Below are 26,506 nucleotides of genomic sequence, written 5' to 3' on the forward strand. Positions count from 1 at the left end.
TTAAATATTGGAAAAAAAAATTTTAACCTGTTAGGCGGTTTTTGGTTTTCGGAATAATATAATTTTCGCTGTAACTTTGAAAACAAAGTAAATTTAAAGAATAAGTTAATATGTATGTATGTAATATGTAAATGTAAAATTGAATCTGAAAAAATAAAAAAATTCAAAAGTTTTGGGGGAATCTTTGGTTTCGTTTTACCTTTTTAATAAAAAATACATTAAAATATTTGTATTATTCTGCATTCTCAAATTCACCACAAATATCCCAATTATCATAAGCTTTATTATAATCATTATCTTCATCATCATTATTTTAATCTTCTTCATCATTATCATTACTACCTTCATCGTTGTTATCATTTTCTGGTCTTGTTAAATAAATAACAACCAGAGTTTTTACACAAAAATTAAAATCAAAAAAAAATGGCCGGGCATTGTCTGGACTTTTTTTTCTTAAATATAAGCTGATATCCTATACTATTCTAAAATCTATAAAACTAATTTCAACTATTACTAACTTAATACTTGTGGCCCATTCGGAAATTTTCCCAATTTTGGACCTTTTTAAAAAAATTATTAAAAATATGTACACATAATATTTATAAAAACAAAAATTTTACTATATACTTAAATACCTGATGTTGAAGGTTCCATTATAAAATATTTACTTTTAATAGATTTAACACTAACAATAATCGCTTGAATTTTAAAAATTTCCAATCTTTTCACTTTTTTCAAAAACAGCAATAATTTGCTAACTTTGACCGCTCACTGAAAAGAAAGTAAAGAACTCAGTTGATTTGTTTTTACAGCTAGTGATGTAGAATTTTATCTACTTTTACCATATACCAAAATTTATTATAAAAACTTTTTTTCTAAAACTTTGCGGTGTTAAGATTGTTTACTTTAATTTTGAACGGTTTGATACCTATTGACCTAAATAGGGGAAAAAGGTAAAAAAAAAATTGAATTTTTAAATTTTTTTGCCATTTTTTGATTTTATATGTTCACAATTTTTGTTCTTTATGATAAGGGCTAAAACTTTGCCACAGAAGGTAAATCAAAATTCCGAACTGTTTGCAAGATATGAACCTGAGAAAATTATCACTTTTTTGCAAAAATGACACCGAGACCCCAAACCTTTTTATTTCTGGAGACTTCTAATTGTGGACAATTTGTTTACCGGCCTGTGGACACTAACATAACTGTGGACTTTATTAACATATCTGAGGATATTACTGACATAGCTGTGCAACATACAACATTGAAAAAAGGCTTTGACTTGATCATTATAGAAATAGAACTTTCATGAAGCTACTGGAAGGAAGATGGCGCTGTGTATAAATAGTGACTACGGTTGCAGTCGGTGTTTTGTTTTTCATAAGCGCTGTTAGAAGTAACATATACTTGTAAATTATAAAGTGTGTAATATAAGTGAGTGTATTAAAAAAGAGTTACTATTTAAATTGTTGTATAAATTTAAATAACTAAAGAGTTGTTACAATTTTAAACTACCGTTTTTAAATGGTAAAATCGTAAAATTCAAAATTCTTGTGTTTTTAGTCTAGTCCTAATATTTGTTATACAAATTTTCATCTGATTCCGAATATAACTCATGTTTTAGAGATATTGTGTATTAATTTAACAAAAAATACTTTAAATTTTCCTATTTAGCTTCATCCAAAATAATTTGGTTTTTATGTAAAATGTAACATTAATAACATAATGGCTACGAAGAAATGACGTTGTATAAATAACCCAGACAGTTTTTGTGTTGGTGTGGTAAATATATTCAGTAGCGTAAACTTATCACGGACTTCGTGAAAGCTGAATATTTCAAATATTATATATTTATACCATTTTTATGATAAATCATTATATCATAATAGGTTACAAAATGTATTTTTATGAAATAATTTTAGCAATTTTGTGACCAAAATGTAAATTTCCACGAAATTCGCCAGGTTCAAATCGGTACCAAAGTTAACCCATAGTAGGTACAACCATTGAAAATTTAATTTTAAATTCTAATTTAGTCTTTATTAGAATCGAGAAAAATGTTTTCAATATTTTGAAATTTTGTAATTTTGTTTAATTTTGCTAAAATTTCCAGCATTTGGGTTTGAGATGTCAGAGAACAATTTTATAACATGGAAGCATCGAAAATCCAAGAAGTGCTAAATAAGGGCCACCCTAATTTTTATGTGGTTGTTGTAATGGAGTAGAAGAGAGCGTGTATATATTTGTTAATACTTTCAATATGTGCACATGGTATTTGTACAAACGTTAGTGTATGAGTATTTAAGGATGAGTAAGTGTGTGTGGATTTGAGCACTTTAACATTAAAAAAAAAAAATATCAAATATTTTGTTGTTCATGCAAATTTATTTATTTTACTTGCTATTTTGTACTCAATTTACATGTAAATCGATTAAAAATTCTTAGTTACAAACAAGTAGCACAACTTAATGTTTTTTTGTTTTCTGCTTCTTTTTATTTTGGCAGCCATAAAAGGTTTTATATTTAAAGAGATATACACTCATAGTTATTCATATTATATGTGTAGTTTATAAAGGATGATTTTTTAAGCTAGATAGAACTTAAGAAGGGTTTAACTTTCAAAGGAACTGTCATACTGCACTCACATTTATGATCAGTATACTCTGGCAAATGATCATGCATAGATGGACGGTTGAATAACGCTACCAAATTATTCAAATTTTCTTTGAAAATCAATCTTCGATTCGCGCAAAATATAGACGACTTCGCGATATTTATGGCCCACATAATCGTTTATCTGATGATCAGTGATGAGGCTAATTTTTGGCTTTACGCTTTAAAATTAGCCCTAAATTGGACGTCCAGAATACGCTACGTCAATAACAGCCGCCCGAAATCGTTTTCAAATGTTATTGCCACGTACTGATTTTTATAAATAAAAAATAAATAAAATTTTTTGTTTAAAATTTACTCTTTTATGATTTTATTATTCCGCTTTTACACACAGTAAGTTTACTTGAAGCAAGTCTCTTCGATTCCCTTTTAAACTTGCTCGTCTGTTTACACACAGCTAGTCTGTGTTCAATTTTGTATGTCAAAACCTAATAGACGCCATAGTGAAAATGAGAAAACAAAAGAGAATTGAAAAGACTTGCCAGTACAATCCGTTTATATATTACGTTTTAATGGGCTCAGTAGTTTCGGAGTTATAATAATAAACTGAAGCAAAAAATTTATTTTTTGCGTGAAAATAGCAAATTTTTATGTTTTAAAAAACCCATGATAAATCGAAAATGGCAGAAATTGTTCAGGTTTATTACTTTTTTGCAAAGCAACATATAATAGCAACAAAATGAGATATCAGTCATAAAAACCTATGGATTCTTTACGAATTTATTCACAATTAAGTGAATTCGCTCATTTTCTCAAAATTTTACTATTTTTTTTGATATACATAAAATAGTAGTTAGTGTTCTTCTTTAGATTGATTGAATGTTGAAAACATTTTCCTCATGCTATGTACAATTTTTCATATATATATTGCGTTTCAATCGGCTCAGTAGTTTCGGAGTTATAATAACAAATTGAAGCAAAAGTATATTTTTTTCGTGTAAAATTTTTTTTGTTTTAAAAAAATCATGAAAAATCTAAACCGGCAGATTTTTGCTTTATCACAAAGCCACATGTAATAGCAATTAAAAGAGATATTGAACATAAAAATCGAAGGATTCCTTTCAAATTCATTCCCAATTAAGTGAGTTCGCTCATTTTCACAAAACGTAATAAATTATGGAATTCAAAAATAGAAAAATTATTGGTACTTTTTTGGTACCTTATCTATACTTTCTTCTAAATCGATTAAAATAATATTGTAGCTTCGTCGATTCACTCAAATACATATCGGTCATTTGCTGCAACAACTTCATATTTCATATTTCAAAAAAGTCGTTTCGAGAAAAACGGTTTTGAATGTTTTATGACATTTTACTATTTCTTAAATAAATTTTCTACAAATCATGCGATTTCAGAAATAAAACCTGATATTAATAACTTTCTAATCTGTATTTAACCCAAATTTTTACTTGTCAAATATTCGAGAAAACATGAATTTTAATTTTGACGTTTACAACAAAAAAACACTCTCAAACAAAAAATAATTGACTTTTTTTAAAACTGATGAAACTATATGAAAGACTGAAGAGCGGCGCATATTTTCTATTACTCAGTTCAAAACACCTGGGTTTTGAGTTATGACGTTGTTGCAAATGAGCGATAGGTACTTGAAAAGTACTTTTTCCATAGGAAGGGGAATTTTGTTGTTCTTTTAAGCTAACGTCCTACTGAATTTCAAGCTTTTTGCTTGAAAACTTTGCCCAGGGTGGTCACAAATTTTAATTTCTGAAATCTTAAGTTCTCTTGTACGATTTGTTTGTACGTCATTTTGCAATCCGACCAGCAGTTTAGAATAGACAAATTTCTTTTCTGTAACTTTTATATCATTAGATTTTTTAAAGTTTCTCCCTAAACTTTGTCGTGGACTATCCTAATGTATAAGTATAGATAAATGTAAGTATGAATAAAACAAATTTCGTTTCCAAATTTGTGTAAGAGAGCAAAAAAAAACAACCAAAATGTGTTTGTGACATATTTGTGTTGACGTTTGGCATGAAATTTGAATTAAACTGTCGAGAAAACAAAATTTAAGAACTGTCAATTATACAAATTTGTATATGCAATTTGATTTTTTATTTCAATACATGCAAAGCAACACAAATAAATATTGAGGTTTGAAATTATCTTTCCTTTTTTTATTTAAACATACTTTTGGTATTTGGTATAGATTTAAATAGTTTAGCCTTATTTAACATGTGCTTAAAAGAAATAACAAAACTGGTAAGACGCAAACATTTATATATTTTAAAGTAGATAAGGTAGCATAGTTTAATACAAACAAGTCAGAGAGTTATATTCGTCTGTGCCGAATCTAGTATACCCACCATCAATAGGAGTTAGGGTCAATTATGGACCAATCCTTACAAAAGTTGATAGAAAAATTTAGGTTCAATTTCATCACGATATTAATTTCACTTGGTGTACACCACTACGTGTCTATGTCTCCCGGTTTTGGTCCAAAGTCATGCACTTTTTTATGGGCGCCCATAGATTTAGGGCCACGGTGTCATTTTTGCAAAAAAGTTATAATTTTTTCAGGCTCATATCTTGCAAACACTTCAAAATTTTGATTTAATCTATGAGGCAAAGTTGTAGCCCTTGCCATAAAGAACAAAAATTGTGAACATATATAATCAAAAAAATTCCATCTTCGAGATCAAATCGCAAAAAACTTAAAAAATTCGAAATAAATTTGTTAAAGCTGCCTAAAAGTATACTTTAGTTTATAATAATTTAATAGTTTATGGCCCAAAACACTTAATTCCTTTAGTTTTTTCTTACTAACTTATATTGACCTACCTAAACGGTGTTAAGAATCATTCCTAGGAAGTTCATATGTTCTAGAAACTTGTTTATTGAGACCTTAGGTACATTTTTGTAGTTGATTGTTTCTTTGAATTTTGAACGGTTTGCTACCTCTGGACCTTAACAGGGGAAGAAGGTAAAAAAATCTAATTTTTTAAAGTTTTTTGCGATTTTGATCTTAAAGATGAAGTTTTTTGGATTCTATATGTTCAGAATTTTTGTTCTTTATGACCAGGGCTACAACTTTGCCTCAGAGCATAAATCAAAATTCCGAACTATTTGCTGTTTGATATGAGTCTCAAAATCAACATATTTATAACTAACTGTGTTCCGGGGGGACATTTGTATGGGGCTAGGTGAAAGCATGGACCGATATTGCCAAACAAACCTTATCAACAAAGAATATCAATATGCAGACAGACGGACATAGCTAGATCGTCTTGGAATCGTATGAGGAAAAATATTTTGATGTATTACAAGCTGAATAACAAACTCAATATTCCCCACATCTTTTCTGATGGGAGTTTGTCTTAGAAATTATTCACAATTTTGATTTATTGTTATAATAAGCAGAAAATGCATAATAAATGATGACCTAAATATTAAATTGATTTGAGTTTTGTTATTGCATAAATTAGTTAAGAATGTCATGAATAAATTTAATATGTTTTGTTACAAATACTTTCCTATATACATACTTTTGACTTGGATAAATTTTTCTCATTTCCTATTTAATTGTCCATGCCTGATTGCTCATGCACAAAAATGTTTCTGAACAAATAAAACTTTTTGTTTATGTTTTTTTTTAGGGAAAAACCAAAAAAATTATAAGGTTTACAGAATTGTTTACACACGTACGCATTTTAGTAAATATTGGTATAAATATGACACTTACTACATATGAAAGTAAACAACAACAACAGCAACATGAATGTATGTATGTATGTATATAATAAATTATATACATTTGAACTTGGCCATTAATCAAAAATTATACTTGTATGAAAGAATATTGTTTGTGAACAACAAAAAAACCTTACATGTTCTTAATAATTTATTACAGATTTTTTAAATATTTTATTTATTAAATTTTATGCTGTTTTCAAAAGACAAACACAATATTGTAGATGAACTTTTGTGAAATAACATATTTGTGTTTTTGTTATTTAAAATACAATGAAAAAGTATTATTAAAGGTATTTATAGACGGCAATACTGAGTATTAATACTTTTCAAATTTAAAATATTATTGAAATCATTCGGTATGTCAAGAAATCGTTTCGAAAAATACATTTCTTGTTTACACGATTGTATTACAAATATTTTATATCTTTATTGATTGATATTTTTCTGAAATCTTTATTTTTATTTTATATTTTCTTGACATTTTCGTTTTCCTTATTTGTATTTAGAAATACATATCCGATACATATGAAAATAAGAAGTTTTTGAATTGTTTTAAACAAATTTTGAATACCGACCGTAAATCAAAAAAATCATTTGTATTTTTTGAAAATCTAATACAATTTTTGTTTAGACTACGAAATTGTTTTATGATACTTGAGTTTTTGGCAAATATTAATACTCAGTATTGGCGTCTATAAATACCTTAAGTAAATTGATGTGTATATATTAAGGTTGCACTTTTGTAGGACTTTTTATGTTTTCTGAGCTTACAAGGTCTGAAATTATTCTAGGTCATCTAGAAACCAGAAAATTTTAGCAAAATGGGATGACGCACAGTGGTATAGAAAAAACAAGTAAGAGAGCTATATTAGGCTGTGCCGAATCTTACCAAATTATACTTAAAAATATTTTTTTTTAATATTTTTATTTAAACAAAATTAAAAATTTTTAAACATTTTTTTTTTCAAATTGTTTTTTAATTTTTTTTCTTAAGTTTTTTCCAAATTTTTTTTAATTTTTTTTTTTTTTTGGAAAAAGAATTTATGACAAAAAACTAATTTTTTGATGAAAAAAAAATTCGGGTTAAAAAATATTTTTCCCGATTTTGACCCATTGTAGGTCCAGCTTACTATTATAGCCTTATATACAGTGAGCCTCAAAAGTGAGTATACACCAAAAATAATATGATTTTTTTTAAGATAATAAAAATCCTAAAATTTATCTATCGACTAAAATTTAAAAGTTTCGCTTTGCTGGAGAATCGGTTGAATAATAGATTCTGTTGTGAAAAAAAAGAATCAATTCGGACTATAATGATTTTCATGATCTTAAAATAATCAAAAAATTCGCTTGTGTTTACTCACTTTTGAGGCTGTGTGTACATCATTGCTATGGGCTTTGAAATACCTATCATTAGATATCCATATTGTCTATATTAAAGACTTAGTAAACCGGATATAGATCAAAAATAGGCCAGAAATCGAGGTAGTCCCGGTTTGTTTTCTGTCATGGAAAATAAATACTCAGGAGAGATTAAAGAAGGTCCTTAATGCCTACTATACATGCAGGAATTCCATTGGCAAGAATTCGTATTTGAGATATATACATCTGTTGTTAGGCCTATTATTATTTATGGTTATACGGTGTGGTGGGAGCCAATGCGGAAACGTAGTTATAGGATTATATTCAATAAAGCTCAAAGGTGTGCATATCTGGGTATAAGTGTTCCATTGGGAGCACCCCACAGGTGGCCTTGGATATAATCTTGAGAATTATGTTGAGAGCGTGGCGGCAAGGAACTTACTTAGGCTATTTGAGTCCTCGTTAGTGAAATCATTGCGGGTAGGTCATACTAGGATATTGTCAGGACATCTTTCCTACGGGATCTCTGACCTTTAACTTCGGTGCCTGACCCTCAGTAGAGGTCCGCAGTAGGGATAATTGGGTTGGATCCGATCAGCTGTTCGATGGGGATGCAGTTTTTACTGATAGATCCAAGATGGACTCGACAAGGATATTGATAAGGATAATGATCATATCGATGGCTTAATATACAAAGGTCGTATCTCAAATTTTAGTTACTTTACAGAAGAAGAAAAAAACTCAATAATATCAGAATGTAAAATTGAAAAATAAAACAATTAAACATTTGTAATATATCAAAAATTAGTTTTAGAAAAGTTGTTTGTTTTAATATGAACCAAAAAATATGCATTCAACTTTAAATGAGTTAGGAGTTTTTCTTTCAAACGATTTTTTAAATGAGTTAGGGCTTTTTTATAAATACTGTAAATCTGTTATTCGTCATCATAGGAAACTGAATTTTTTAAGGGAGGTCTGTTTTAGTTTTGTCTACCAGAAACTCGATTTTGAAAAAAACGAGATACGACATTTCTATATTAAGCCATTTATATAGACTCTCTAACGAGTGCAATCTGGGAAGCCTCAGAGTTCATAAATCCATACGTTACAAAGGGGTATGTAGTGACTATTTTCGTGGACGGCGGCAGTTATTGGGTACCAGAGCACTGTAACGTACAGGGAAATGAGGTGGCAGATGCATTGGTCAGACATATCTCTGATCTAGACCACGATACTAAGGAAGGGCGAGTAAGACCTCCGATATGTCACGACTACAGGCTAATATTTGAAAGATTCCGTGAATCCACAAAACAATCCTGGAAAGTAGATCAGATTGTCAAGTATCCAAGGCCTTTTGGCCCAAACTTTATGCAAAGGCAACCAAAACACTAATTGGGTTGGATAGGTGTAGCACACAGGATTTTTGTAGCGTCTGCAGGTTTTTGTAGGTTTTTTCAGGAGAATAGGTTGGCTATTTAAAGGACATTTTACAGTGAATTCAAATAGTAACCAATTATGCCACTTTATGAAGATTTAGATTTATTTTTGTTTCTCCTTTTGCTATCTCTAAACCACTACCTTTCATCTTCTATCTTTTCTTCATGTCCCAATCTAGCAGGAAAGGCATACTTCTTCTTTCTATAGGACTCTTGAAGGGAATCACAATGGAGTGGAAATACATACATGCTTGACATTTTGTTATTTATCAGACATATCATATGTTGTATTTTTGTTTGACAAATCGGAGTGTCTCTATGTCTCTAAACGTTATACGATTTAGCTAAAATGTTCAGCATTTTGTTTTTTAATGATAGAGAACAATTTTTTTTGAGGTCACCCTAATAACCATACATAAGGTTCACAGGATACTTTATTATTCAATAAAAATTAAAAATCTAAATTAAAAAATACTATGTTTTCAATTTAATAAAAATCTTGCAAAAATTTTGGGACCACCTTCAGAAATATAGCTCATCGTTTAACCCAGAAGAACGAGCTGACAAGTGTTGGGCACTTTCGATAGTTTAAGAATAAAAAACGATTAAAACCATTAGTGGATTCACAAGGTATGCTATCAAGTCATATTGTCATAATTCGGCGAGGCTTATCCGGCTCTTGGACGTTCGGTACATGTATGAGCTGGCTGGTATTTTTTTAAGACACTTTTGGTTGGAAAGGAAATATGACCTGTTCATAGCTTTTATATCCTTTAAATAAATTACAATGAGTCATTTTAGAGCTGATTATACTTTACAACTTCAAATTTAAACAAACAAACTTTTCTAAATTTAATTATATTTAAAACTTTACATTTAGCACGCTTAGACAAAAGTTAAATTTAAGTAAATATGTAAATATATGTGTTTGTAATTGTAGCAACAAGGATTTTTCAACTTTGATTTTGTTATTTCGGTTAACCAAATGGTTACAAGGTGGTCAGCCACACTCCGACAAATCTACAAAAAAGAACTGTTAGATGTTTTTAAGTGGTTTTATTGTATTTGTAAAACCCAGTATGAATGTGGTTAAATTTTAAATAATACGAAATTTGTTGTATGCTGATATTGTTTTATCGGGTTTGTATTTCATTGTTGTGGTGGCTGCATCTGATTAAAATATTAAATAAGCTAAAATATATGGAAAATGAAACAATTTAATGAATGTATTAAGTTTAACGAGTTTTCCATGTCAGATTTTACTGCGTTTTAATACAAAATAATAACAATGGTAATATTGTTATGATTGTATGATGTAGCTGCTATGAATAAATATGAATAAATAACACGCTATGTAACATACACATTTTTAAAAACAAATTATCAGGTCAATTCCAAAAAACAATCAAAGAAAGTTGGTTAACACTGAAAAGGAGTCTTTTCTAAATTTTGTTATATTTGTAACTCTTATATTTGTAACTATTTCCAGCTCTTAAGCATTTCATTATACAAACATGTGTAAAGAGTACGAATATATTGTTTACTTTAATCTCAGAATACTTGTGCATTTGCGTGTGTGTTTTTATGCTTTTTTGTGCCCCCTGTTTGTTGTGAGAGTATTATTTTAATCTTTATATTATTGTATTGCGTTTATTTGTTTGTGTTTTTTTTTTTTTGTTGGTCCTCTTGTTTATATTCTCTTGCTTTCTATATTTATTTGTATTTATGAGCTTAACTAACTCACACTTCTCCTACATAAAACAACAACGGCAACAACACTTGTATGTATTTGCGTTTATTTATAATTTATACTCATGCCCATTAGAGTGACAATCAGTTGTATGGAAAAAAATTTTTGTTAAAATTTTGAAGAGTGCCGGGTGGAATATTGTGACACTAGGCCTAAATGTTAAGTGCTGAAAATTTGAGCCAAATCGGGCAACGATTTCTGGACGCGCATCGAGGTCAAAGTTCAGATATATGCAAAATTTTACTGTTAATATGGAATAAATAGGTGAAACTCGTTAACTTTCTGCATTGTTTTCTAGAAATATGTAGATTTATTTATATTAATGAATATTACATTAAAAAAAAAATTTGGAAATTAACCCTGTATCTCCTTTGGTTCAAAATGACCCAAAAACTGAATTATCGCCAAAATTAGAGAAAAATGCAAATTTTTCAGTTTTTGAAAAATTGTTGCTACTAAATAAATACTTTTGCAATTGAATGTAAAAGAATCGAAATATGTACGTAATTATCGTTGTAATGAGATATAAATGACAAAATTTGATTAAAAAATGTTAAAGTTATTACAAATTCGCCAGACCATTAACGTGTTTCAGGCCACTTGAACAAAAAATTTAGGAAAAAAATTATGATATTTCGAGAAAAATTAAAATAAAAGCTCATTTTTACTTAAAATATGTTCATATTTACTTGTATATGAGTTTTAGTCTTCGTAGGATACCGTTAATTTATTCGCAGGTATCGCCAAAAAAAAATAATTTTTTTTAACGGCTTTTTCAAAACTCCATTTTTAAATTTTTAAAAATTTTGTTAAACAAAATTCAGATTTTTTCGATCATCACATTGGGGTTTATTGAGATCAAAATAGGGAATAAAAATATGAAAAAATGATGTCAATACCTCTTACAGTTTTTCCGTACCTGCGATTTAAATTTTGCGATTTTCAAGAAAAACTAATTTTTTGTCCATATTTAGGCGAATGAGCCCAATTTCCTTACTGTTATAAATTTTAAATAAAACTTATTCATAGTATTATAATCCTGGTAATTTTAAATATGGTCTGAAAGTTTTACTAAAATCGGAAAACGTTAACCTTTAAATCGTGAAGGTCAAAGGTCAAATTTTTCAATATTTGTAATTTCTAATGAAAAGATAGCGAAATGTTATATTTTTTTGGGCCGATTTTAATGCAACTTAAGGAAAATATAACATAAAGTCCAGAATTTAAAATAACAGCACAAAAATGGAAATTAACCCTTAGCAGCACTTGGGGTCCAAATTACCCTCAACTTTTAAAATCACGAAAAACACAACCATTTTGACCCCAAGTCCTCTTAAAGGTTAAAATCCATTTTTGCACTGTTGTTGTAAATGCTAGACCCCAATATATATTTTCCTCAAGTTTCATGAAAATGGGCCCAAAAATATATAACATTTCGCTATCTTTTCATTAGAAATTCCAAATATTGAAAAATTTGACCTTTGACCTTCACGATTTAAAGGTTAACGTTTTCCGATTTTAGTAAAACTTTCAGACCATATTTAAAATTACCAGGATTATAATACTATGAATAAGTTTTATTTAAAATTTATAACAGTAAGGAAATTGGGCTCATTCGCCTAAATATGGACAAAAAATTAGTTTTTCTTGAAAATCGCAAAATTTAAATCGCAGGTACGGAAAAACTGTAAGAGGTATTGACATCATTTTTTCATATTTTTATTCTCTATTTTGATCTCAATAAACCCCAATGTGATGATCGAAAAAATCTGAAATTTGTTTAACAAAATTTTTAAAAATTTGAAAATGGAGTTTTGAAACAGCCGTTAAAAAAATTATTTTTTTTGGCCATACCTGCGAATAAGTTAACGGTATCCTACGAAGACTAAAACTCATATACAAGTAAATATGGACATATTTTAAGTAAAAATGAGCTTTTATTTTAATTTTTCTCGAAATATCATAATATTTTTCCTAAATTTTTTGTTCAAGTGGCCTGAAACACGTTAATGGTCTGGCGAATTTGTAATAACTTTAACATTTTTTAATCAAATTTTGTCATTTATATCTCATTACAACGATAATTACGTACATATTTCGATTCTTTTACATTCAATTGCAAAAGTATTTATTTAGTAGCAAAAATTTTTCAAAAACTGAAAAATTTGCATTTTTCTCTAATTTTGGCGATAATACAGTTTTTGGGTCATTTTGAACCAAAGGAGATACAGGGTTAATTTCCAAAATTTTTTTTTTAATGTAATATTCATTAATATAAATAAATCTACATATTTCTAGAAAACAATGCAGAAAGTTAACGAGTTTCACCTATTTATTCCATATTAACAGTAAAATTTTGCATATATCTGAACTTTGACCTCGATGCGCGTCCAGAAATCGTTGCCCGTTTTGGCTCAAATTTTCAGCACTTAACATTTAGGACTAGTGTCACAATATTCCACCCGGCACTCTTTGAAATCTAAAAAAAAAAAATCGGCTGTCACTCTAATGCACATGTACTGAGATTTACAAAAAGATTAGATTTTTATTCTCAAGTTTTTGTTTCGAATGTTGTTGTTGTTAATCTCATATCCTATATTAAGTTTCGTTTATTCCATTTCAGTTTTTTTTATGATTGTTTTGCTACAGACCATAAATAATTTCTGTTGAAGGAAATTCATCTAAGGTTCATATTACACTAAGTAACAAAAGGTAGGTGAGTTTGAATGGTAATAAATGGCAATGAAATTGTAGATATATTACTAGTTTATTAAATTCCTCAAAGATTTTTTGGATAAAATTAAAATTTATAAATATGTAAATGTATTTGGTAGAAGGTTTCTGGAAAGTTCTCAAAGAGAACTCAGGCACTCATCCGCAATGCGGTGATTCTGATTGGTATCAGGAACACAAGACATCAGGTGGTATCGGTGAGTGAGATACCCTGAAAGACTAGATACATAGCTTAAATATCATCTGAGCCATCTAGCCCGGAGAAGATCTTGGGACGTACCGTAGCGACAACAAAGGCAATACCCCCTCAGAAGATGATGTAAAACCCATGATTTCGGAAGATGGCATGGAATGCAATAAGGCGGTCTATCCAACCGACACTAAAGACACCAGCACTGTCTCCGTACTGGTTGGTACCTTCTTTGAACGGATGAATGAAGACGCCCATCTCTGACCAGGAGGATGCAGACGTCACAGTTGTTGAAATGGAGCATGCTGAGGGTGACACGAATTAATCTTCAGTACTCTAAAGCAGTTGCTCAGAAAGGGGAGGAGCTAGGCATTGTCTAGGAGCCGTGGATCCATCAGGATATGTCGACTATGTTTGAAGGGTTATAAGCTCTACTACGCTAAAGGAGCAGGTAAAATTAAATCCTGTATAGTGGTAAAAAGCTCTTTGAATATCTTCATTCTGTCCGATTACAGCAATGAAGATACAGTAGCAGTCTCATGATGAGCATCCTCCAAATAATTCTGTCCGTAGTGCAAGCAAAAGCTTCGACTACGGAATTTAAACGGGTCCATAGCTCACTAAATATACACAGCGTGTATCAGATAGACCTATATTCCTACATGGTGGACGAGATATAGAGTAGTCTTCATTCCAGATCTGTGGAAACAGTTCTACATTCGTTAGTTGGCTCCATTGAAGAGTCGCTATCACATAGGGAGTATTCCCTTCCTCGATATTGAAGAAGCTTTTAACAATATCAGGCCCGATGCCGTCCTATCTTCGATGGAGGTACTTGGGATTGATCTATGTGTACGCCGAATAGTCGAAAAGATACTCGGTTATAGAATCATATATGCCTTAGGCGGCATTAGTATTTCAAAAGTGGCCATTCGTCGAACCCTACAGGGAGGTGTACTATCACCACTTCTGTGGAATATGGCTTTGAATACCCTGTTGCTGAAAATGGACAGCAGAAGGATCGAAACAATTGCGTATGCTGATGATGCTGCGGTATGTAAGCAGCATTAAGTACATTGAGTGAGTGGAGTGTTTCGACTGGACTTAGTGTGAACTACCAAAGATGGAATTTGTTCTCTTCACTAGGAGGAACAAGATCGATGATTTTATACCACCTAGATTGAATGGCATCAGTTTTGAGATCAGGGATAATTAAAAAAAACCTTGGGATCATTCTAGATAAAAGATAGTCCTGGAAACTATGTGGCCATCTACTCCTGTAAAAAGGCAATTGGTACTAACTGGGGTATTATGCCGAAGGGTATCAATTGGATCTTCAAAGCAGTTGTTAAATCCATCTTGTTATATGAATTACTGATGTGGTGGCACGCCTTGGAGCATACTACTCACCGAAAGCCCATTGAACCAGTTCTAAGAACTGTCGTGATACTGATTGCAGACGCTATAAGTTCTGCATCCTCTAAGGTACTTTTTACTTTTTTAAACTGGTTACTAGTTGATTTGATAGTGATACAAATGGCTCTCAACTCTGCTGTGAGACTGAATTCTGGCTGTTTGGGTCTGGTAAAGACCTTGGGCATTCTAAGATACTGAATTATTATGAGCACATACACAGTACTGTCGATTACTGCATAGCAAAACCTTTTTTCCATATTATTATTCCCGAATAGAGATTTATGAAAGCGCAGATTTTTCCCCTGACGATATCATAAAGGTATATACTGAAGGATGTAAAAGGGGCAATAGGGTCGGTGGAAGTTTCTATATTGAGAACTTTGGAATAAAATCCTAATTTATGCTTCCAAACTACAGTATTGCACTTCAGGCGGAAATTGCACCCATTAAATGTGCATCCAATTAGCTGAGGTATTATCGAATATCTGGTGATATGTGTACATTTACTGATAGTTAGGCTGCTCTGTTAACGGAATAGCGGGTGTCTTCACAACATCCAGGTTAACCGATGAATGTCGGGTATCCCTAAATGAGAGAGTGAGACATTCTAGAATAACGCTTATATAGGTATAGCAGATGAGTTGGCCAAAAGGAGTGCGATGATGAATAAGAAGGCTATCGACCATTTTTCTGGTATTTCCCTTGTTAAATACAAGATGGCTCTATAGCTGGAACTATATGAGACTGCACAGGTCTCAGTAGCAGCAATGCTTGCTGTGTTGAGTTGAGTTGGCCGAGTGTACTCGGGTCATTCCGGTGCGTAGAACCGGTTGTCGTCGGAATGTCTTTGAATATCGTCATTCTGTCCGATTACAGCAATGAAGATACAGTAGCAATCTCATGGAGAGTATCCGCCAAATAATGTTGTCCGTAGTGCAAGCAAAAGTTTCGACCCGTTTCAATTCACTGGACCGGATTCATCATTCCTGCTGATCTTCAAATGAATGAAGAAATAGTTGTACCACAGCTCACTAAATATACACAGCGTGTATCATATGGACCTATATTCCTACATGGTGGACGAGGTGTATAGTAGTCTTCTTTGCAAAAGGAGATAAGGCGACTAATACTAAACCAAAGGATTACAGACAAATTAGTCTTGCATCCTTTCTGCTGAAAACCCTTGAACAGGTTATTGCTGCACAAAACAGGTAGACCAATGAACCTTCCTGTGCTACAACGAGGTCGACCTGGCTCTATGTCAGCAGGACGTATCTACTTATGGAATTCCGTCATGAACAAATAAGATTAATTGTATCCTTTATTACAGGACACTGTATAATTGGAACACATTCTAGAAAACTGATCATTCGATACAACAACAAATGTAGAAGCTGTCACAATGAAGAAGATGAGGAGACTGTGTCTCACCTTTTCTGAGCGATCGCATCCTCCCATTCCAATCGTGTTTGGATGAGCTATCAAGGATGAATCTTAGACGAATATACTCCTTTATCATGGAATCTGGTTGGTTTAACTCGGAGACAACGGAAGTATTATAAATACCCTGCTGTTTACTACTTTGGTATCACAATGAGATCAGTTTTTAATGGACCCAAGTGAGCTGCTTGACGAGTGGCTGCCCATGAAATCTAACCAAACCTAAATGAATTTCTTCTTTCATTCCCCCAAACAACACATTGATCTAGATAATGTTATTGAAAGGTTCTGAGCTACCGATCTCTTTGAAAATTTGGAACTAAACAGATGAGAAGTTAGGCTATATAGATTCGGCAATCACCTGAAATATTTCTGTTGTAATACCATAAGCTAAATCATGTACACAGACATCTGTGATCGTTTGGTGATCAAACTAGTCAGTTTCTCTTCTCTGCCTGTTACACATTTAAAATATAATACATAGAGATATAAATTATACCAATTATAAGGGGCCATTAAATGAAAACTTAATCATTTACTGTAGAAAATCCTTTGTTATTCATATACTTTCATCTCACCTTGAAGAAATTTAATATTTATAAAACCTTTTTTTACAAAAAAAAAAACTGTTGCTGTGTGTTATACTTAAACGCAAATGTATGTTTGTCTGTTGATTTATTTATTTCTTTACCTTCATTCGTTTTATATTAAATCCAAGAAATCACTGTATGGCCTTTGTTGTTGCTGCTGTTGGGGTTTTCTGTTGGTTATTTCACATTTCATGTTTTTCATCATTATAATCTGTGAAAAATATAAAAATGAAAAAAAAAACACACACACGAACTTTATTAAATGTATTGTAAGATATTTTAACATATGTATTTTATACATATATTTAATTTTATTTTAAATTAACACACAATATCCATATGAAATAACAATTTCTTGTTTATTAAAGCTTTCAATTTCTGGTAGGCAAATTAAATAACACATGTCTGTGGTAACACCAACATAAAAAGGAGAAGAAATACTGAATACTTCAACTATATTAATATGTATACTACTTTAAATACATTTATTCATTTAATAATGTTACATTTCTGGCAATAAATACAATTTCACATTTTTTATTTAAACCAGCAAATCACTTGCAAGTAACTATTATACCCTACAACATAATAGTACTTTCCCTAGCCGTTCTTAACTGCCCTTTTAACCAACCGTGTTTTATATCTCCTGTATATTTTTTTTCCTTCCGTCCTTCCTTCCTTCCTTTCATTAAATTAAAGTAAGTATTTTAAAAATTGCGTGTATTTCTCGTATTTCCTTTAAAAAACGCAATAACTATATAAAATGACCATATGAAAACAATATTATATTATATAAAAATATAAATAAAACATACAACAACAACAAAATATTTCAACTTAAAATAATTAACAAAAAATATAAAACCCACCCTGTTTCTGTCAGGGGAGGAGAGTGTCAGCAAAAAACCACCAACAAGTTCGTGAAAAAATAAACGTGAACACACAGAAAAAACTCATGAATATGAACAAATATAACCTACTTTTATGCACGAAATCTTTATAGTTTATTTTCGTTTTTTTTAATTTTATTTTTTTGGTTTCTTTTTTGAGGTTATTAAATACTTATAGAATTTAATATTTAATGAAAGTTGAAAAGATAGTTTTAAAAATAGTATATGTTGCAATATTTTCTGCAAATAAATAAAAGCAAGTAGTTTGAATAAAGATTTTTAAATAAAATCTATAAAATAATTGTACTGCAGGAAGTATTAATAAGAAACAAGTTATTAAAATACACAAAATAAGAATGTAAAGTTGAATAAAAAGTTGTATATTAAATATCAGATTATCAAGGTTTCACAATATTGTGAAATATTAGTCGAATATTAGAATTTAAGTTAATTATGAATCTATAATCATGACTTAAAAATGCGAGATTTTTTATAATTTTTAGCTTTTATTTTGAAACATTTGTACAATAGAAATTTATTCAAAGTATTAGCCATTTTAAGCTAGAACCTTTTGAAATTTAGAAACTTAGAGGATTGATATTTTAGTAAAATTGAATAATTTTATATAATTTTGGGATTTCATTTACCTTAAAAATTAAAAAAAAATTCATATGGTGATTTTCCACTAATAAAAATATAAAAGTTTAATTAATGTAAAATTTTAACAATTAAAGATATCATAACAAAATTTGGAACCAATATAGACTCAAATGTTCTGAAATCAATGGCATTAGAATTTTTGAGAGTTTTTATTTTCAAATAGGGAAATTCCTAAAACGAGGAAAATGTGTTCCAAAAACTGGGTTTTTTTTAGAAAAGTGCCTACTGTGACGTTATTTACCGTGTGATAGTAAAAATACTTAGTAGGTTTTTAAGAAAAATATGGGTCACTGCTTTGCATTTTTAGAATTTTTTACTCAAACCGAATTTTTTTTTAAATTGTCCAATTTTGGATAGTACTGAGGGGTGATATGTCCGCTTAATTGAGCCAAATTTTTCTTTGCACACTTTCGCATTAAGTTAACTTTCCGGATCATATAAAAATTCTATATAGTCCCGAAGAAATTTTTTTTCTACAAAAGATAAAATATATGGGCTTTTTTGGGAAAAAAGTAAAAAATACGTCCCTTTTTACAAGTTCCAAATTTTAATGCGTATAACATTTTATAGAGAAGAGATAACTGCTAGCAACTTCCTTTTATTTTATTTAGAATTCTAGCACCAATATAGCTGATATTTTAAAAATATATTTCGACCCTCTCTATGTCCGCCATATCTAAAAAACCTAAAAACATCGAGCAAAATTAAAAAAAATTAATCAATAAACCTTAATATCTCTTCAAATAGAGATAACCAACACTTGTGTATTTTTTGTAGATATTCTCAAGGACTATTTATATTTAAAATTTGAGCTCATTGGGATCATAAATGGATTTTTGGCGATTTTTTTAAAAAAATTTAGACCCGAGGTGACCAACTTTGAGGGGTTACGTACTGGCCTCCATTAGCGCTCGGAAGCTGAACAAACGTAAATCAACTCGAAAACACCTCATCTCAAACCATGTGAAATTTCGTAACAATATCTGCAATAGTTCCCAAGATACTGAATTATTTCCAACAAAAAAGAGTTTTTAAACCACTGTGCGTTGTCATGATGGAATGTTACAGTCTCATATCAGCCTGCATATTCTGATCGTTCTTCGGCCAATGCGCGTCTGAAATCAGTTGCGTTCGCTTCAAGTTCCCTGTAATGGTCTAGTCAGATTTCAGAAGCTCATAACCCTTTTGCTTCCACCAAATACATAGTATTACCTTAGCGCCATGGATATTTGGCTTTGGTGTCGATTCTGCTGATTGGCCGAGCTTCACATACGATCTCTTACTCTTCGGGTTATCGTAATGGATCCACTTTTAATTGCAAGTAATGATACAGTCCAAAAATGATTCAGCTTAGCTGAATTTAAACAATATAAAATTCGCTTTTTAAGCAAATTATAAGATATTTTCATGTGTATTTGTATTCCTATTTTTATAGATACTAGGATATTCAATCGATTATCCGTTAATCGGTTAACCGATTAATTTTGGACGGTTAACTGTTTGAATAATTTAAAATTGCCGATTTTCGAAAAACAAATAAACGGATTAATTTGTGTCGATTAACCGATTAACCGAAATTCCATTTTTTTGCACTTTAACGTACATATTTTTTTGTATTTATTTTTCCGTTTCAATTAAAAAACTAATTTCAAATTAAAATTACATATTTTTTCGAACAATCAAGAAACATGTTTAGTGAGTATAAAAACTGACATATTTAATTTACATGTATTTGAAACTTTGTTTGTATTTACATGTATAGACGAATTTTTTTTTGGAAAAGATTTTTGTATTAGAACTTAATGAAACTATTAAAAGTATTCAATATCTGAAAAAATCCAACAAGGACTCCAATGGTATAACCAAAAAAAAAACGAACTGAGATATTGGATATTCTTTATCATGATTTCAATTTATCAGCGAGAGACTTTTTTCAAAGTCAAGTTTTATTAAATCTAAAGAAAAAAATAGTTTAAAAAGAAAACATTTAAATTATATTGTTTTTTAAATGATTATTTCAGAAGATTTCAATAAAACCCTAAAAAAACACACATGTTGTATTTTCAATTTAAAATTAAAATAGAAATTATTCGGTTAATCGAATAATTTTTAATTAACCGATTATTAACCGAATAAATCTAAACCCCGATTAATTATTTGCTCGATTAACCGATTAAATCAGAAACCCGAATAAATAAAATCCAAATACGCTGCTTTAAATAAAAATATTTGTATTTATTAAAAATTAATTACAAAACAGATAAATTAAAAAACAAATTATTTCTTTTGGAAAAAATATGACTTTAATGAAAAAAGTAATAATTGTTACGGTTCCTGACAATAATAGATGTGTTCAGATTTTATACATATGTATATCTTAATTAAGCTTCACACCAACACTGCCGATAATTCAATTAAATACCGATTTTCGTTAGTATTCACTGATATTAAAAAAGAACCAAAAATTAATTGAATAATAAATATTTAACTTAATATAAAATAAAATACGATAGAAAAAAATGAGAATCGGCTAGCAATTGAGCCGCCAACCAGCCGAATAATTCGGCGGCGGCTTGGCTTGTTGAAAAAATTCGGCTGAGCGGCTACCCGCCAGCCGCGCCGCTACGGCTTGCTTCTCTGTCTCTCGGCTTCAATTCGTTTGCTACCCAATTACTTTGCTTTTGAATAAATCCTGCTGCTCACAAACATTTTGAAATTGCTGCTTGAGCAGCTTCCAATGATTTTGCAAGCTCATGTTGAGTTTGACAACAATCTTCATGGAGTAATTCCTCCAATTCTTTGTTTGGCTGACCTGGGTGATCGTTGTCTTCCGTATCAAAATCACCATTTCTGGCACATTAAAACCGATGAAGCACACAGCATAAGCTTTGCGTGGCAGTTTTTTTCACATTAAAGAAGTAAAGCAAAACTTCCCGCATATCACGCTTTGTTGGCACCATAAGCTTTGGAAGCAAAAAACAACTTTATTGTTTACACCATAATATTCAATAACTAGGTGAGAATAACTGACAGATGTAACCATCAAAATGACGTTTAAATTAGTAAAAACAATAAAAACATATATTGTAAATGCATTTTTAATTAATAAACTAAATATTATTTATGAAAATACAGGCAAATTCCGGTGAACGATATTTTGTCACACCATTTCAGTATCTAAAAAAATTGGTTATATCGAAATTTATTTTTTGAATTATGATTATCGTCCTAAATTTGTTTATCGTTTGTAGTTTTTATTAATTGTTCTTCGGGAAATTGACTAATGATTCATTCGGTATTGAAAATGATTCTACCTTTAAAAATATCCAATTTTGAAAGAATATCTATTATTTGACGGAAAATAATTTACAACTCTACTTTGATATAAACGAGCGTCGTATATTTGCCTTTCCAAAATTAAAATATTTAATTTTCTTTATTCCATATGCATTTGTGCAAACTACTATTGTTAGTCTATCCTTTGATAACTTCCTAGAGCACTACTTTCTCTAGCGAGAAATCGACGATTTCTTAATAGCTTGATATAATTTGTTCGTTTGATTTTGTTTTATTTTTCTAAATATATTCTTCATATCGAGCCTAAACATTTTTAAGCATTCTTTATATAAGGTAGCTAATTTTAAAAATTAGGCTCTACGTTATTTCGGATTTTGGTTAAAGTGAGTTCCGCTATATTCTTCCATTACAATCTGACATATTTAAATAAAAACAATGCTTGGATGATTTGATAATAAAAAAAATTAATAATGAAATAAATATTCTGCAAATATATGAATACAAGAACTAAAAAACAAATACAAAACATATTCTTGGATTCAGAAAATATGCAATCAGAATAAAATTCATTTATTTTGGACACTTAGTTTTCGCCGGCACCTTTCCAATAAAGCTACGTTTCCGCATACACCGTAATCGGCAGCGAAAACGAAATTCCATACATTTGCACCGAAAAAAGTTCGTTTCAGAAATCGGCAACGAAAATTGGGAACGAAACGGCACCGATCCGTAACGGAAAACCTGTCATTTGGGGCCGGAACGAAAACAACTTCAAGTAGGTTGTTTTCGGTGCTGTAGGAACGAAATTATTTTAATTATTTTTATACCCTTCAGCTTCGTGAGAAGGGTATATATAAGTTTGTCATTCCGTTTGTAATTTCTACATTTTTCATTTCCGACCCTATAAAGTATATATATTCTGGATCCTTATAGATAGCGGAGTCGATTAAGCCATGTCCGTCTGTCTGTCTGTCTGTCTGTCTGTCCGTCTGTCTGTCTGTCTGTTGAAATCAGTTTTCTGAAGACCCCAGATATCTTCGGGATCCAAATCTTCAATAATTCTGTCAGACATGCTTTCGAGAATTTTGCTATTTAAAATCAGCAAAATCGGTCCACAAATGGCTGAGATATGAGGAAAAAACCAAGACAACCTCGATTTTTGACCTATTTTTTTACCTATATCTGGATTACTAAGACATTAATATAGACAATATGGATATCTAATGATAGATATTTCAAAGACATTTGCAACGACGTATATAAGACCATAGTAAGTTGGACCTACAATGGGTCAAAATCGGGAAAAAAATTTTGAACCCGAATTTTTTTTAAAAAAAAAAAAATTGAAAAAACAAAAAAAAAATTTTTAAAATTTAAAAAAAAAAAAATTTTAAATTTAAAAAAAAAAATTTTAAATTTAAAAAAAAAAAAATTTAAAATTTAAAAAAAAAAAATTTTAAATTTTAAATTTAAAATAACAATCGAAAAATTTTTTTTTCCAAAAAATTCAAAAAACAACTGGAAAAAAAATTAAATTTTGTTTACCTAAAAATATTTAAAATTTTGAAGTATAATTTGGTGAAGGGTATATAAGATTCGGCACAGCCGAATATAGCACTCTTACTTGTTTTATTTCAAATTTAAAGAAAATCAAAATGAATAAAAAAATTAATTTTCTTTATTGGAAGGAAAAAATAATAGATTTTGTCAAAAAATAATAAAATTCTATTTAATGTGCGACATCCAAAATTAAAAAATAATTTCCAACTGAAACGAAAACAAATCAGTAACGAGACGATGATGAACACCAACGTTTTTCAGTTCTAGTTTTCGTTATCGGCGCTGATTATGGTGTATGCGGAAACCCAGCTTAAGCACCAAAGCCCCAACAATTCAAGCTCTTGAACATTTTGTTAGAATTTGACTTGAATGAAAATAATAATTATGTTTAAAACATGAAAAATATTTGAAAAAATTAAATATTTTTCAAACAAAAAAACATATGGCTTGAATTTATGTTTCCTTTTTTAATGGAGAATGCTATTGCTATTTATATATAAAGTGTAATACAACTATAATTCAAGGCTTAAATTATACTTTCTTTCGCCTTGAATTAAAACAAAAATGCTTATCGTTTTTACATAGTAAAATGTTTGTGTTTTTTTTTTTTCATTTTGAAAAATGTTTCAAGGGATTTCATTTTTTCAGTTGTGCTTCATATTATGATGGATTTTGCAATATGTTACTGTATATGAAGCAAATTATGTTACATTGCGTATTTGGTTTGCATTTAAATATATATTACGTATACGCACAGATAACATTATTAACTCATCCTAAAATTATACAATACATTTTACCAATTAGCACATACATATATTTCCTGTAGCGTATGAGGTATATTTAATTCATGCAAACAATTAGTCAATAAAGTATACGTAAATACAACCCAGAAAAAAATTAATTCAAGAAATGGGTAATAAACAAATTAATTTTTAATAACATAAAGTTTATATAAATAAACTATAAATGAAAAACTATTCATGAAAAAGAAACATACACAACTAACGAATTCAACATAAATGTGACTAGAAATTTCAAAATTATTTTTAATGATATTTATAAAACTCTGATTCCGATTCAAATCTCGTAATCTCCACTAGAAAAATCTCACTATCATCAATCCCATAATTCCAACAAGTTTCGCAACAAACAGCAACTATATAAGATAATGATAAACATTAGAGCCAGACCTAAAGGTAACAATGTAATAGAATTGTGATGACTTCTATATATATTAAAATGGATGTTTGTATGTATGTTCCGTATCACAGTGGTTTATGAAAAAACGTACAAATTCTTCAAAGGGGACAAGGTTTGTGGAACTTCTGAGTATTAAATACTGGCTTTTTATATAAGTATTTGATATTGTTGAAAACATTATGACTTGAGGATTGATATTTTAGTAAAATTAAATAATTTTATAAAATTTTGGGACTTCATTTACCTTAAAAACTAAAAAAAAAATCATATGGTGATTTTCCACGAATAAAAATATAAAATTTTAACAATTAAAGATATCATAACAAAATTTAGAACCAATATAGTCTAAAATGTCCTTAAATCAATGGCATTAGAATTTTAGAAATTTTTTGTTTTCAAATACCGAAATTCCTAAAACGGGGAAAATGTGTTCCAAAAACAGAGTTTTTTTTAGAAAAGTGCCCATTGTGACGTTATTTACTGTGTGATAGTAAAAATACTTAGTAAGTATTTAAGAAACATATGGGGTTATACAAATGTGTAGCTTTTTCGTGGATCGGCGCTTTGCCTTTTTAGAATTTTTTACTCAAACCGAAATTTTTTTTTAAATTGGCCAAGTTTGGATAGGACTGGGGGGTGGTATGTCCGCTTAAGTGAGCCAAATTTTTCTTTACACGCTTTTGCATTAAGTTATCTTTCCGGATCATATAAAAATTCTATATAGTCCCGAAGACATTTTTTTTTCTACAAAAGAAAAAATATATGGGCTTTTTTGGGAAAAAAGTTAAAAAATACTGCCCTTTTTACAAGTTCCAAATTTGGATGCATATAACTTTTTATAGGGAAGAGACAACTGTTAGCAAGTTTTTTTTTATTTTATTTAGAATTTTATCATCAATATAGTTGATGTTTTAAAAATAAATTTCGACCCTCCGTAGGCCCGCCATATCTAAAAATCCATAAAAAGATAGAACAAAATTAAAAAAAATAAATCAATAAACCTGAATATCTCTTTAACTAATAGAGATAAACTACACCTGTGAGCGTACTTTTGTAGACCTTCTCAAGGACTATTTATATTCAAAATTAATGGATTTTTGGCGAATTTTTTTAAAAAACTTGAGACCCGAGGTGACCAACTTTGAAGGACTACGTACTGGCCTCCATTAGCGTTAGGAAGCTGAACAAACAACATCTCCAATAGTTCCCAAGATACCGAATTATTTCCAAAAAAAAGTTTTTAAACCACTGTGCGTATGGACTCAAAAACGGCTGGACCGATTTTCATGAAATTTTCAGGGAATATTTAGAATATCCTAGCGGGTAACACTAAAATATTTTGTCATAAAAAATACTGTTTTATTCTAATAAAATTTGTTTTCATTTAGTCACTGACTGCATATGAATTGCTTTGCGCTAATTGCAGTTTTGTGTTGATCAGTTAAAAAGCTAGAAGTTAAATCAAATTAGTAAGTAACAAGAAACGGAAAGAAAAACGCAATGGTGATGCGAAGTTCCTCCAAATTTAATCCACTGGAAATTAATATACAGAAGCCGAACGCTATCGACGAACATGCATGTGCATTTGCTGCCAG

The 26,506-nt window shown here is 30.0% G+C and overlaps 1 long non-coding RNA gene across 1 annotated transcript in view; it reads right to left on the reverse strand.

Annotated features, from left to right (window-relative positions):
* LOC135956543 (uncharacterized) overlaps positions 1 to 26,506 on the reverse strand; it is a 240,211-nt gene that overhangs the window by 181,865 nt on the left and 31,840 nt on the right. The window contains exon 2 of the long non-coding RNA XR_010576380.1: positions 17,403 to 17,512. This is a non-coding gene — a long non-coding RNA (uncharacterized LOC135956543). The remainder of the gene's footprint in view (positions 1 to 17,402; positions 17,513 to 26,506) is intronic.

Source organism: Calliphora vicina, chromosome 4, assembly GCF_958450345.1.
Source record: "Calliphora vicina chromosome 4, idCalVici1.1, whole genome shotgun sequence".
In the NCBI taxonomy this organism is placed as follows: domain Eukaryota; kingdom Metazoa; phylum Arthropoda; class Insecta; order Diptera; family Calliphoridae; genus Calliphora; species Calliphora vicina.